Here is a 12721-nt window from a genome sequence, read left to right on the forward strand (position 1 = left end):
AACTAGCTACTTATAACGAGGCCGATGACTGAGATTGCTGTAGAGCATACGTTACTAAGACATGTTGTTGAGTTACGCATATTGGAGTCCTGCGGATGACACATAGAAATACGCAGGTTAATAACAGATTTGCGCGGTACATATCTACAATACACTACAAATTTAAATGAAAGGCAAGGGTGGTACAGATGCCTCGACGACACCAGCTAACAACAGACCAGGGCGTGGCCGGGTCCTGAACGCAGTCAAGCATTCCCCACAGGAGCAACGCACGATATATCCCTTAGGACCAGGTCCACTTTGACCTCACCCGATGCCTCATCCACCACTGAGACTGCCACCCTGACGCGCCTGACAATCGGTTTTCCTTTTCTAATTTGGGGGATGATCTCATGGACTCTCCCCAGACGGTACCTTCCTCTCTTAGTTATATCTTCTGGAGAACCAACCACCACTAATTGGCCAGGCTGTAGGTTTTCCACCAAACTGGCCCACTTTTTTCTACCCTGCAGGGAAGGTAAATAGAAAGAGATCCATTTCTCCCAGAAACTGTGAGATAGAGCCAGGTTGTACCTATAGTCTCTCCGTAACTCATCTCGGTCATGAGGATTTCCTACTGATGAAAATGGGCTCAAGAATGGGTTAAGGAGGGCGGCTGGGGTGATAACAGTAGAATCCTTAGGGTCATCACAGACAGGGACTAAAGGTCTTTCGTTGACTATTCTTGTGGCACTACCAGTAAATGTAAGAAGTTCAACAAAGTTGGGTTTCCGTGATGAGTTCCCAATAACGTGGGAAAAGGCAATTTTGAATTGCTTGACCATTGCTTCCCAGGCCCCTCCCTGGGCCGGGGCATACGGAGGAATGAACTCCCAGTTAATTCCCTTTTTTCGCAAAGAAGTTTGAATTTCAGAAGACTCCAAAATTTCTGGTAGTCTTTTAGCTGCCGCTTGAAATGTGGTCCCGTTATCTGAGTACATGTTACGTATAGATCCACGCAAGTCTACAAATCTGGTAAATGCTAAAACAAATTCACTGTAAGATAGTGACGTCACAAGTTCCACATGGATTGCTCTACTCGCAAGACAGGTAAATAACAATCCCCATGCTTTCTTTTGGCTTCTTCCTTTTTTAAAGTCCGACAAAACATCCAACGCCCCTTTGTTGGCACTCCATTTCACCAAACTAAAGCCTCGGCTATCGAACAAGTCAATGGCTTGTTTAGCAATCTCACTGACCTCATCAAGGCTATTTCCAGAGAATATCAGATCGTCCATATACATATTTTTTCGAATGGCACGCAGGGTCAGGTCACTGGCTCCAGTGGGGTTTTGTTCAATCATCTTTTGAATGGCTAAGCAGGCGACGTATGGACTGCTTTTAATTCCCCAAGGGTGTACACAAAATCTAAACGGAATTACTTTGCCCTTTTCGATATCATTATTCTCAAACCACAGCAAACGGAACAAGTCGCGTTGTTCCATTGGTAATTGAATCTGGAAGAAGCACTTGGTTAGGTCTGCCATTAGGCCAAACTTTCCCAATCTAAAGCGAGCCAGAACTTGTGTTAAAGGGTTTAATATGTCTGGGCCCGACAAAATCACATCATTAACACACCTACCCTTAAACTCAGATTTGCCGTCATATACCACTCGCTTTTTTGCTTGGGATGTCACAAAATATGGTAAGTACCACACACATGCTGATGAGTCATCGTCTTTTACCGGCTCAATGTACTCACTGGACTGCATTTCAGTCATCGTTTCTACTAAGAATATTCGAACATCAAATTGCTTTAAAGCCTTTCGTCGTAAGCTCAGAACACGGTCAAAAGCCAAAGAGTGGTTATCCGGTAATTCAAAGTCGGTTTTTAAAGGTACGGGCATTTCAAATCTCCCATCTTCAACTTTCATTTGCGTCTCAACAAATTTTTGTGCTATGACATCATTGCGGGACAGTTCTATCGTTTCATCTGTTAGGGTTAAATCCTTTATTACATGTTTTAAACGACTGATTTCAATCTCCTGCGCATCAAAACTGTCAAGACTAAGTGACTCCTCAGCGACGTTACCATTAATGGCAACACGACGTACTTTAGAATCACCAGAGATCATAGAACCTCGACCTCCACTAGCCAGCCAGCCCAGTGGGGTTAAAATAGCATGGGGCTCTTCCCGAGTCATGCCAACACGTTCTTCTAATACTCGCATCAAGTAAGCATGGTCATTCCCGATTAGAATATCGACCGACATTTTGTTAGGTAACGAAATCAATTCAACATTATCGAAATGTGAAAACCTATTTAAGTCTTGATGCTGCGGCAATGTTTCGACATGGTCACTCCAAGGTGCATTTACCACTGCTTCCACATCACCATACAGTTCGTCAGTAACTAAGGATTGGATATTAAATTTAACCAGATCAGAGTGTATTTCTTGTTTGCCTGCTAGAGTGTCCATGCGGAAGGATACATTATCCGTGGCTTTTAGATACAATTCTTTAGCCAATCGGCTTGAAACAAATGTGAGCTGAGAGCCTGGGTCGTGTTGACAGTAAACCAGAGTGGTCTCTCCATTAGATGGGTTTATGACCCGCGCAGCCGTGACACGATTAAACACTGCCCTCTTATGAGCGATGCTTACGCTACGATTAGTGACGGCAGGTGCCGTTCTAAGATCATTGCCATTGCCCGATGTTCCTTGAGGATTCACATAGGCGTCGTGCAGTAGATAATAGTGCTTAAATCGGAAATGTTCGCCGCAGCGCCTACAATTACATGATTGGGTGCAGTTTTTTGCTTCGTGTCCTAGACGTAGGCAGTTTAGACAACGACCAGTCGTGGCGATGACATCTCGGCGTCGCGACGGCGTCAAGTTTAGGAACTCAGGACAATTGGGTAGTCTGTGACGCTCTTGCTTATTCCTACTCTCACAATAGATACAAAGTATGTCCTTCCTCGTACCCTCAAAAGAGCGGCTACCAAACGTTTGTTCTCGGCTCCCAGAACAAAAGCCAGACCCGCGACTGCTACCTTGGGTGACATTTCTGACAGGCTGTGCTGAGGTTTGACGAATACGCATAATGTGATTATCACTTGCCGACCGTTTTGTATCTTTTCTAGCAACGACTTCCTCCATTAAGCGTATGGCGAAGTCCGTAGAGCGACACGTCTCTTCGCAATTTACGAAATCCATTAGGCTTTGGAAGCTTGGTTCCTCGGTGCTACCATATTGCTCTTTCAGATAGTACAAAAAGTCTTTCTTCGCATATCCAGGTAATCGACCTGCTAAGTCTAGTACAAAACGTCCTTCTAGCTGATGACGCTGGTTATACGCTCTAGCGAAGAGGGTACACTGAGCCAGCTCGTCTTTGAATTCCTTTATTGAGGATGATGACATCCCAGATAATTTATTGCCATGCCGTATCCGCCGAATCTCCGGCTCCGCGAGAAATCCGCCTCTAACACCAAAGCGCTGGGACAGGCGATCCAGCGACATATCGATCCTTTCCTTTTCGCTCCAACCAGAAGTATCCGATGCTAAGTTTGAGATGGTTTGCGCGGCGCTACGTACGCAGGCTGCCTGTAGCAAAGTCAGCCGATTTCCCTCAAATGGGCAACTCTCCATTAGTGATTCAATACGGTTTTTAAAAAATATAAATGGCATGTTGTTGCCGTCATAGTTGATCAATGCGGCCCTGTCATAGAAAGTGCGACAATTATGATATTTATAGAACCAGTTTTGTTGATCCTCAGCACCTCTGTTTGCATTAAGCCCTGGCGGGGATGTCATAACATGTCTAGTTTCACGGCCATCATCTTTAACTAGTGGTGAATTACATCTCTCACGTTTAAGATCTTTCCTTACAGTTAAGGGGCATGTTTGTGACGGTTTCACAACCTTCTCTCTATAAAAATCACGTTGATAATCATAATGAGGTTCTCTTTCAGCGGCCCCATGGGTCCCCCCGGGCGGTTTTGCCAAAAAATTATCTTTAGTCCACGTTCTATACTTGTTTGTGAGGGCGTTTCCTGGAAAGAGCTTTCTTAGGGGAGTTTCTCTATGTGGCGGTTCCATTAAATTCTCCTGTTTAGCCTGGCTCTGTTTAGGTTGGGCATCTATGCTAGCGGCCCTATGAATGTCATGGGATCTCCCAGGCGGATTGATAATGTCAGCGTCCCACCTCTGGACCTTTTCTATCGCTGTAGGGATGTAGTCGGTGACTCCGAGACTACTGGCCGTAGGCCGTCGTTGCCCGCGCTCCGACCCTTGGTCCGATCCACATTGTGAAAACAAGTCAAGCTTACTTTGCCTTGCTCTCAGTTCGGCTGCCTTGATCTGCATTTCAATTTCGGCTCTGGCTTCGGCTTCCTCTGCTTTGGCTTTGTTCACCCGCATCTGTTTTTTCCACCGCAACTTTTCCATTTCGAGCCGGATTTCAATCTCTTCTTCTTTTGAACGGCGCGAGCGACTACTCGAGGCACTGGTGGTTGATTTTCCTTTTATTGTACCTAATTTTGTATCTACCTTGGAGATTTGCTTCTGTTTTATAGTACGTTTCAATTCCTCAATCTCTAACCTGACCTGTTCTGTAGCTTCAGATATCATAGTGCTATCCTTTAGTTTATTCGCAAGTTCTAACAGTTCTCCAAAGTTGCCCTCTAACTCCGCCATATCAACCAAGGCCCGCTCTAGCAACGCTTCATCATGTACCATGGGGAGACCTCTCCTTAATTCTCCAACCCCCTGCAGCACCTCTCTTTTTTTGTGTCTGACGTCCCTGAGCACAGCTTCTGCACTGGAATCAGCATGGGTAAGGCTGCCATGAACCCCCTGAGGATACACCTGCCCAACGCCCGGGTGTTCCGCCGCACCACCCCCAGACGCAGCGCCCCCTGTCCCACTGCCAACGGGAAGCGTACGAGACACCGGATGGCCACCGTCACCTTCCATTTATCAATTTAAGAAATTACACTACTGTATACTACAGCCTACACACAGTAATATCGACACACGTAACGTAATGGACAGCGTAACCAACATTAATTAGTAACTTACCGCTCTCTGAGTTACGGTGGAGCAAGCCTTTTGACAAACAATACAGTATTTTACACAAGTTATTATACACAATTAGGCTCCGGTACAATAGAGTTCCAGTTTACAACACAATTAAAGTACGGTTATATTAAAGTCCTTTCGTTGCAGGGATGTGCTGACCACCCCTTCAGAAGTCTTCCTTGGTTGAAATTTAAATTTGTTAGTCTTTAAGTTAGTCCTTTAGTTCTTGTTCTTTCAATTCTGTCAATTTTGTTAGTTCTTTTAATTCTTTTATTTCGTTATTTAGATACTTTATAGTTCTTTACTTCAGTTGTCCAATTATCAGGTTTTTATTTTTGGTTACATGAGTAGGTGCTCACTGCCTACCTACAATCCCTCCTCGGTCTGCCTGAATCATACTTGCAATTGTTTCTTGTTGTTTTTTGATTTATTGAGCGCGAGTTGGGATAAAAACCTGATTTTGTATAAACTTACAATGGCTTTAACACGACAACTTAAATCCGTGGTACACATTCATTTCTCTAGCTTGCTTTTTTCGATAATGAAATGAAACTCAACACACAATGGCAAATACTCTCCAGAAACCACGGCTCCCGGCACGCGGCAAATGCGACAATCAGAAATTAAACGTCTTGGTCAGAAGGCGCGCCACGTAACGTATAACAGTGAAAGAACGCAAATTCAACGTTGCTTAATTCAACCAACCAAGTTACAAAATTCATCACAATTTCAATTCTAATCAAGAGGGCAATCGACCCGCCGGAACAAGTATGAAATCACTACGCATTACTCAATGGGTAGCTATTATCGCATATGAATAGCCGGCGGCTTGTAGGAAAGTTGCACATGCATTTAGTGAATAGCTTTCCGACTGAAGGGAATTAGATTGCCAGTTTTCATATAGTACCTCTATGTATTCACCCTACATTATTCTTATATAAGAATAATACAGGATGTTTTCAAAAAATTGACATCATTTGAGACTTAAATGTCTCAAAATATATTTTTTCCACCCAATAAAACTTGACAGGGAGAAGGGTAAACATATTAAATTCCATGTCAAATTATCAAGTCAAATAGTCATTTGCACGCTATCAATGGCACAACACATGTGTTATCGGTTTTCAAAAATGTTTATGTATGCTCTCACAGCTACACGGCACACGTCAAGTCGGTAATCGAGTTCGACCCAACCTTGTTGCTGCATGTCTTCTGTAACAGGCTCCAACACAGTAGTGATTCTCTGTTTCAGTTCTACTAGATTTGCGTGCAGAGGGGTACGTACACTACAACCTTTCACATATCTCCAAAGAAAGAAATCACAGGGAGTCAGGTCGGGTGAGCGCGGGGGCCATTTTTGCAGTACACTGTCATCATCACCGGCACGTACAATCCATCTTCCTAGTAGATTCTCATTCAAGTAAGCTCGTACCGAAAGCTTCCAGTAAGGTGGAGCACCGTCCTGCTGGAAAATGAAGTCAGCTTCATTTGCAGTGAGTTCATCCATAAGCCAGGTATGCAGCATGTGCTAATAATCGTCGCCATTCATATTAGCCTCGAAGAAAAACGGGCCATGAACAAGTTTCATGGCAGTTGCACAAAAAACATTCACCTTTGGAGAATCTCTCACATGCTCCACTGTTAGCATGGGGTTCTCTTCAATCCAAATTCGAGCATTGTGCCTGTTCACTTTACCACTTGTGTGAAAAGTTTTTCATCACACTGAAAACCAGTTTTTCATCAAACTGGTCTTCTTCCAGTTTCTGTTGCATTTCTATACAGTACAGAACTGTGTACGTTTTACCTTGTCGTCTACTTTTAACACTTGGACGAGTTGCAACTTGTAGGGTCTCATGTGCAATCGTATCCTTACAACACGCCAAACTGCTGTTGCAGAAATTTGAACTTCAAAACTCGCTCTTTTTATGGACTTTGTTGGACTGTTAACAGGTTTTCTGCGAATCTTTTCTACCTTCTCTATTGGCGTTGACTTCCGCTCAGATTCTTTTACTCTGCACAAGCAACCTTCTTGTTCGAACTTTTAATGTCATGTCCAAAACTGCTTTCCATCTGGCTCTTTTCTTCCAAACCGTTGCGCAAATGCACGCTGCACAGTCTTATTCGACTGTGTTCTAGCATACTCCAGTACACAAAATTCTTTTTTACGCTATTGTAGCCTATAGCATTTCTACATCTAAAAAGAAAAACGTCTGAAAATTAAAAGATAAAATTTTATGTTGTATCTGTACATATTGTTAAAATTTGAGATCATATAAACAACAATTAACAAAGTTTTAAGACTGTACAATGATGTCAAATTTTTTGAGTACTTTTACGGATTTCCCTTCAACTCTAATCTTTTATTTCCCTTAAATTACATCGGTAGGAATAGAAACAGTAAAGACGACATGAAGTACTATCGCAGCTCCAATCAGCAAGGGGAAGAGAGGTAGAAATTACTGAAGTATATAGTATGACCATTTGAGCAACATTTTACTATTCTTATATAATAGGCTACTCAAACGAAACCGGAATATCCTCATGATGTATTCACAGAGAAGATGCTATAGACAGGGGCGGCTCGCTAGTGTGTGCTGCGGTGCCGCAGCAATCCCATGAAAGTTTCTCAAATATCTTAGCGTTTCTTCTGCCCAAAATGTATTTTATGTTCTCTGTTCACAGAATTGCTGACTGTTATAAGTGTAAGTTATATTTGGAAACTCTGCGTGCTGTGAACTATTTTGCGTAAGGTTACAAACAAAGAGAAACTCGATTGTGACGTCGTAGAGCCGCGAGTTTTCTTGAATTTCCAATACAAACGAATAGGAAAACGATGTGCTGTTTTAAAGCAGCACACGAGCAGAAAGGCGAGCCTTGAGGAAAAAAGGCTGTGTAAAAAGTCGATGAGTGCTTGGCGTCGTGGTAACGTCAAAAGCAGCTTACCGCGCAATAGCGACGCCAGTGTGAATCCGCCGTTACGTTGTGAAATTACGTATCGTTAAGTGTTACGCAATAAACCAATTAGTGGTTTACATTTTCGCTGATTAGTATTACAGTAGTTTTAGTTACAGAAGAACGCAAATAGGGAGGCACTAGAAAAGCTGATACTTTTAAGGATAGTTCTAATTTCCATCCATGGAAAAAACTGCTTAAATTTAATATGTCATGCAATAAGCAACGTATCTACATCCAAAATGTAAAGTGACATAGGCCACGTGAGAATTTTTTGTGGAGTAGGTAATGAAAAAAACAAGCGTTTTCTTTTTTTATCATTTAGAACGTGTTATTCACACATGTTGTGTTATTCACACATCGTCCCCTTTAAAATATTACATATTTGCGAAACTCTTAAATAAGCCAAGTTTTACTGAAACTTTTATCATATTTATGGCTAAAATATGCTCACAACGCACCAAATCAAATGTAATTTTTCTGGTGGAGACCCGCCGCTGTTGTATTCGCGCTTGGTGGACACGCGGCAGGGCTTCGCCCGTCCACAGCACCCCCATTTCTAGGACAATCCGCCACTGGCTATAGATGTGGAAAACATACTCGACCTGCATGTGTCAGTATTAGTCCATGAGTTTACCCAAGACACAGCAAACTTCAGAAGAACCAATATTGCTTAGAATGTTGAACATTGAACAATTCTTTCTTGTTGTGCTACATGTTTTTGCGTTTTTTAAGCTTTCTTTATACTTCGCCTGAGAACTAGTAAGTAAAAAAACTAAGCCCCGAGTAGGAAGGAAACCTCTCAATAGGGATTTATGATGGTTTTGATGAAGTTTTATCAACATCAAATCATCTAAAAAAACAATTTCACTGAGACCAGTGTATTGGTATCGAAAAATGCAAGGAAATGCCATGTTGACAATTTGTCAACACATGTGCTAATTGAGTTACCTAAAATCTCATTGGTAATAAAAGTTAATCCAATATGGCGCTGCATTGAATGTACCCAACTCATTGACGTCCGACAAAACACCTACGTAGCAGCTTCTCAATGCCAAACAGAGCAGATGTCTATAAAAAGCTAGAAGCCACAAAACGCGAACGTTATAACATGCTTGATATACCGAAACAGTTTAAAGTTTCCTTCACACGTTTGTACAAAATGAACAAGTGCAACGTTTGCTATTTGCTGGATGTGTTAGCACAAGGCTGGCAATTTTGCCAACAATTTTTCCTATCCAAAAGGACTTTTGGCACTTCATTTCAGCTTCACTTGTTGCATTCTTTGAAAGTAGGCTATTAGCCTACATGGCTTTTTCATGTGGTTAGTCAAAATACATTACACAGTATAGTGTGATCAGCAAACTTCCAATAGCCTATTTTATCAATATTGCCAACAATTGCATTTTTTATTTATTATCCGATCAAACTTAAAGGACAAACACTTCACTTCAGTATTACTTATTTCCATTTTTAAAAATATCAATAGCCTACAAACCTTTTTTATGCGGTTTTGTTTAAAAATATGTTTGTGTGAGCAAACATCGGTTAGAAATGTTGCCAACGTTGTGCCAGTTGAACAACTATTCCAAAGTTTTCTTTCAATTTTTGCAAATGTACACCATCATTTGCTACAGACCAGGCCAGTGAGAAGATAATTTGGGCCTGGTACCAATGAGATCTTTGGGCCTCTAAACAGTTTTAAGAATAACGCACTACATCTAAATATACGCGGTAGTTTGTTTGTTTTTCCGGACACCTTGAAGAAGTTACGGGCTCCTAAAATTATCCAGGGCCCGAGTTCAAAAGTACCCCCTGAACTCCCCTGACACCGCTACTGGTGGGCAATTCCCAGCTTCAGGAGCAGTCATGTTGCGTCGAAATCTCTCCTCAATTTCTTGAAGCGAGATTTCACAAAACGATCGCTACTTTTATTTCAACGATCCGGCGAATCGTTTTTCTCCTCCCGCGGTGCATAGAACAATACTGCAGGCACAATTGTTGTGAAAACTCCATTATGACGTCAATACTTAAACTTTGACTGGGCAATATGACGCGTTGAAGTGAAATAGGCAACAAAGCTTTAGAATGCGGCGATGCGTTATATCAACGTGAGGAGATGCAATTTAGTAGAAGAACTTGGTTTGTTTTGATGAAGGAAGGCAAAGGCCATGACTTAATCCTTTGCTAAAGGGATTATGACGTCACTCGATTCACTTCGACTGTTCAAGCATGGCGGTTGTGCGCAATACACAATTAATTACGTGGAGAACCGAAAGCACAATGCTTATGTGACAGCGCTAAGAGGAATTTTCGCTTCTTGCATCGAAAATATAAAAAATCGAATTCAATTGAGATATTACAGCCGAAAGAAGTTTTAGAAATGATCAAAATCGGCAGCAGTGGCCGAGTGGTTTGCGCGTTGGGCTCGCAGTCGAGAGCCTGCATGTTCGACTCCAGCCACCGCACTTGCTGTTGTTTCCCTGGGCAAGAAACTTTACGATAATTGCCTCTACCCAGTGATCGATTTCGAGTAATGGGTAGTACCAAATTTAAGTCATAAGTAGAGTAGACAACCGGAAACAGACATTGCAGTCGGCTGCAGCGTGGGTCAGGTGTACGTCGGAAGGCGTACACCGATGCATAGCGCTCAAGTCCGCTTTCCCGCAATGCAGGATAAAGATATGACAAACAAACAAACAAACAAAATGAAACTATAGGAATGACTTACGACAATGTTTATGAAAACCTGGTAAGTGAATGTCTTCTATTCATTGAACCTGAAATAATAGTGTAAAGTCGTTTTTGTCACTAGGCTACGTTTACAAAACTTAAAGAAAGTTATAAAACTCAATTTAGAGAAAGTTAGAAGACTCAATGACCAATGGAAAACTTTCATATGAAATATTCTCGTGACAAATTTAGTGCCAGTGCTCCTATATGAGTGCTAAGAAGATATCAGCAAAGTGGCAGAGCTTGTGATGTCCCACAACATGTGTAGGGTTTTGCTCAATCTTTGCTTTTGCTGCTCCGGCAGTGTTTGCCTGACTGCTTGAATGTGTTTGTATTTTTATTTTTTTGTCGTGTGGATAGGTCTGTCATGGTTGTAGAGTATTTGGAAATGTAGCTTTCATTGCCGTCAGCTGAATCCCAAAATAAACTTTAAACGTTGGCTGTCATTTGTAAGTCGAAAAGTTTCTGCAACAAGTGCTGAAGCTGTTTAATATGTCATTACATTCGTCATTACATTCGATGTACATTTCGCAGGTGGCAAATTTAAGTCAAGTTGTTGGCAAAAATGCAAGCGACTGTATCAGTGGACTTGTGCCAACTATTATTATCGAACACAACACAGTTCAAGTCATGTCGAGAACAAAGAAAGAAAAAATCATCGTGAAGTCTAAGCACTCGTTTGATTGTTTAAAAAAGAATCTGAAAAAGGTTGTTCTTGGTGAGTAGCCTACGGATAAATGTTTCTACTACGACTAAATGATTATGTCATAACTAAGCCATTTTGCTTTTTTGATTAATGTATGATGTAATTGTGAAGAGTATTGAGTAATGTATGAAAATGTTTTAGTTGTGTACTCGCATTAATGTGTACAACGAACATGGTGGTTAGTAGGCTATGTCGGCATTTATATACTGATTTAACACTTTTTTTTTCTTTCATGATTAGACGTGGTGATGACGCACGACAAAGTTGCTGCCGTGCAGCAAATTGATGAAGAGTTTCAGAGTGATTTCGAAATTGGAAGGACAGGCAAGGTGGCCGAAAACGGCAAAAACTAACTTTTGGTGAGTTTGTTATATGTTTGAAAGACAACTGCGAATGTGTTGCTTTATTTGTTGAATAACTACTGTACAAGCAATTAGAATGTATTGGAACTTGATTATTGCTCTGCGTGGCGCAGAAGCGAATGATAGGTTTTTTTGTCACAATCGCACATTGGAGAGAGGGATATTACATTGATATTGCAGATTGTCAATTAACGTCGTATTATCCTGGATGACAACTGCTCAAAATCCTACACTGTTGCCAAACAGCCCTCTTGAATTAAATATTTTTGTTTCATTCGCAGGAATTCAGAATAATGAAGATACATAAGAAAAAGCTGCTGTTTCTAATAAATGTGAAAATATACGAAGCTCGGCTGTTACTTTGCTTTGTCACTAAGGGAGTAGTGTTGCTTATAAATCCGTGTTACTGCTGTTCTTTCGCCCAAGGATTAGATAGGTTCAACAATAAACTTTTGGTGATGAGCGAGGTTTAGGTACAGAGACGTTTGGCAAATGTAGATGCTAATGTTGTTCAGATGTTTTATGCACCAGCTTGCTTCGTATGGCCAACCTTGGTCAGAGCGCGGGCATTACAATAGGTCAGATGAAGCATCATGGTGTATAAAACATCTGGCCAACGTTGACCAGAATTTGGGCGCCAACGTTGGCCAGATGAAGCAAAATAATGCATAAAAAATCTTGCCAACGTTGGCCAGATACAGATGCCAACGTTGGTCAGATGCAGACGCCAACGTTGGCCAGATGAAGCAAAATGGTGCATAAAACACTTTACCAACGTTGGCAAGATGCAGAAGCCAACAGTTGCAAGATGCAGACGCCAATGTTGGCCAGATGAAGCAAAATGGTGCATAAAACATCTTGCCAACATTGGCGTCTGCATCTTGCCAATGTTGCGGCCAACTTCTTGCCAA

Source organism: Aplidium turbinatum, chromosome 3, assembly GCF_918807975.1.
Source record: "Aplidium turbinatum chromosome 3, kaAplTurb1.1, whole genome shotgun sequence".
Classification (NCBI taxonomy): Eukaryota; Metazoa; Chordata; class Ascidiacea; order Aplousobranchia; family Polyclinidae; genus Aplidium; species Aplidium turbinatum.